This window comes from Musa acuminata, chromosome BXJ1-5 (genome assembly GCF_036884655.1).
Source record: "Musa acuminata AAA Group cultivar baxijiao chromosome BXJ1-5, Cavendish_Baxijiao_AAA, whole genome shotgun sequence".
In the NCBI taxonomy this organism is placed as follows: domain Eukaryota; kingdom Viridiplantae; phylum Streptophyta; class Magnoliopsida; order Zingiberales; family Musaceae; genus Musa; species Musa acuminata.
Window position 1 is genome coordinate 17,477,402 of NC_088331.1, and position 3,202 is coordinate 17,480,603.

Consider the following 3,202-nt stretch of genomic DNA (forward strand, 5'->3'; position numbering starts at 1 on the left):
GGTGATTGTGTTCAACATGTTCATCATGTGCATTGTGCACCATTTCATATGTCATCAATGAACCAATTAGTTCTTCAAGTGGTAAGTTGTTTAGATTTTTAGCTTCTTGTATTGCAGTTACTTTTGAATCCCACTTTTTAGAAAGAGAACGCAAAATCTTGTTTACGAGTTCAAAATCCGAAAAACATTTTCCAAGAGCTCTTAAACTATTGACGACATCCGTGAAACGGGTGTACATGTCGCCTATAGTCTCGCTTGGTTGCATTTGAAAAAACTCAAAATCATGCAATAAAAAGTTAACTTTCGAGTGTTTGACTCTACTAGTTCCCTCGTGCGTGATTTCAAGAATTCGCCAAATGTCAAAAGCCGTTTCACACGTAAAAATCCAATTGAACTCATTTTTGTCCAATACGCAAAATAAGGCATTCATAGCCTTTGCGTTTAAAGAAAAATTCTTCTTCTCCAAATCCGACCATTCGTTCATCGGTTTGGAGGGAAGTTGAAAACCGTTTTCAATGATACTCCATAGGTCTAAATTCGTAGAAATCAAGAAAACTCTCATTCGAGTTTTCCAATAAGTGTAGTCCAATCCGTTAAACAACGGTGGACGAAAGACCGAAAAGCCCTCTTGAAGAGCCATTTCTCTTAGGTGTAAATCCGAAATGAGAAATACCCCGCTCTGATACCAATTGTTAGGATCTAGAGCACTAAGAGGGGGGGGGGGGTGAATTAGTGCAGCGGAAATCTTACAGCAATTTAAAAACCGAAAGGTGTGTTCGTTCAATAAAATCTATTATGATGCAAAAGCCGATTCACAGTTTGTATTTAAGCGCAGTTTGCGTCTAAGCGCAGATTGCGTCTAAGAGCAGTTTACGTCTAAACGCAGTTTGCGTCTAAACGCAGTTTTACGTCTAAACACAGTTTTACGTCTAAACGCAGTTTTACGTCTAAACGCAGTTTTACGTTTAAACGCAGTTTTATGTCTAAACGCAGTTTTGCGTCTGAAAGCAGTTTTACGTCTGAACGCAGTTTTACGTCGGAACGCAGTTTTGCGTCTGAACGCAGTTTTGCGTCTGAACGCAGTTTTGCGTCTAAACGTGGTTTTACGTCTAAACATAGTTTTGCGTCTAAACGCAGTTTTACGTCTAAACGCAGAAACTGAACTTTGAAAATCTTTTTGTGAATGTGCAGAAAGCAGTTCACAGTTATGAATGGAATCAAAGCGTAAGCGTAAACTGCGATGTAAAGATCGTACGAAAACACCGATTTACGTCTCAATGCAGATTCGGAAAGATCTGAACTTAGAGAATCGTTCGTAAAAGCGCAGAGGGCATTAGCTATGTAGGAGGTTTGCAGTAATGATAAAGTGCTAAAAAATAAACGCAAACCAGAGATTTAGAGTGGTTCGGTCAGTCTTGACCTACTCCACTTTTGGCTTCCTCCACCGATGAGGTTGCCGACGTCAACTAGAGGCCTTCCTTCAATAGGCGAAGGCCAACTGCCCTTTTACAGTTTCTTTCCTTTTGACAGGCTCAGGAGTCAACCTTTACAGATCCTTTCTCTCCTCTCTTTAGAACTCAAGACTTTGAAGAACAGAAAGAGGAGAACTTTTGGACTTTACACAATTTTGAGCTCTTAGAATCACAGAAAAGAACAAGAATTCGGAGTGGATCTGTATCCTTTCTATGCTGAACGGGTGGGGTATTTATAGGCCCTAAACCAGTTCAAATTTGGAACTCAAAACGATCAAATCCCGGAATTCCGGGATCAGGCGGTTGCACCTCTTGACTGGAGAGGTTGCACCGCCTGGCAGAGCTCGAAGACTGAGCTCAGGCGGATGCACCTCTCTGTCAGGGGTGGTTGCACCTTTCTGCCAGAGCTCGAAGACCGAGCTCAGGCGGTGCATCTCCTGACCAGAGAGGTTGCACCTCTCTGCCAGAGGTGGTTGCACCTCTCTGCCAGAGCTCGAAGACCGAGCTCAGGCGATGCATCTCCTGTCCAGAGAGGTTGCACCTCTCTGCCAGAGCTCGAAGACCGAGCTCGGTGGTTGCACCTTTTGGCAGAGCTCGAAACTTGAGCTCTGGCGGTGCTACCTCTTGACAGAGGAGGTTGCACCGCCCAGTCTCGCTTGGAGACTGAGCCCTGGGTGGTTGCACCTCTTGGCTGGGGCGGTTGCACCGCCCAGTCTCGCTGGGAGACATAGCCTGGGCGATTGCACCTCTTGGCTGGGGCGGTTGCACCTCTTTCACTATTCCAGCTCACTTGGTTTGGCTCCAAACTTTGTCCAGACCAGTCCGAACTTGGGCCTAATTGGCCCCTACTTGGGTTATAGGATTAACACCTAATCCTAACCCTAATTAACGTGCTAACTATGAATTTAAAGACATTTTCTAAGCTATTACAAAGTCCGCAAGTCAAGACTTCTTCTGGCGAGCTTCCGGCAAACTTCCGGCGGTCTTCCGATGATCTCTCGGAAACCATTCTGCGGACTCCCGGCAAGCTCCTAGACTTCACGATTTGATCTTAGCGAGTTTCAACGAGCTTCGTCGGCAAGCTCCGATCTTTCTCGGCGAGCTCCACGAACTTCCAACGAACCTTCCGGCGAGCTTCCGAAAAACCCTTCGGCAAGCTCCCAACTCATTCTCGGCTAGTTCCGGTAGCATTCCCGACGAACCTTCGGACTTCCGTCGAACTCTCGAACTCGCAACAAATCCTTCGCGCTTGACTCCGACACTTTATTTCGCTTTATGTCTTCATTGTTATCATAGTTAATCCTGCACAATTAAAACAAAACTTCGATCGAGACAATTAATCCTAAGCAATTAACCAAGTTGTCCGATATGTCATTGGTCCCTCGACGCTTCGTCCGATTCTTCGGCGCATCGTCCTCTTCTGCAGCCTATTGCCCAATCGGCCAGTTGACTCCGCAACTCCGATATCCTTAGCACAATACCCGCTCTTCTTGGCCCGATGCCCGATTCCACGGCCCGAAGCCTTCTGTCGATACGTCGACCGATGCACCGGCCCGACGTCCAATCTTCTGACATGTTCCTTCGGCACAACATGATTTTCCTGCTTTAATTGTCTCATCCTGATCGAAGCATCCTGCGTCACTCAAAACGCAGATTAAATCATAAACATATATCAAGTAGTTTCATCATCAAAATACGAGATTCAACATGATATTCTAGCAATGTAGAAA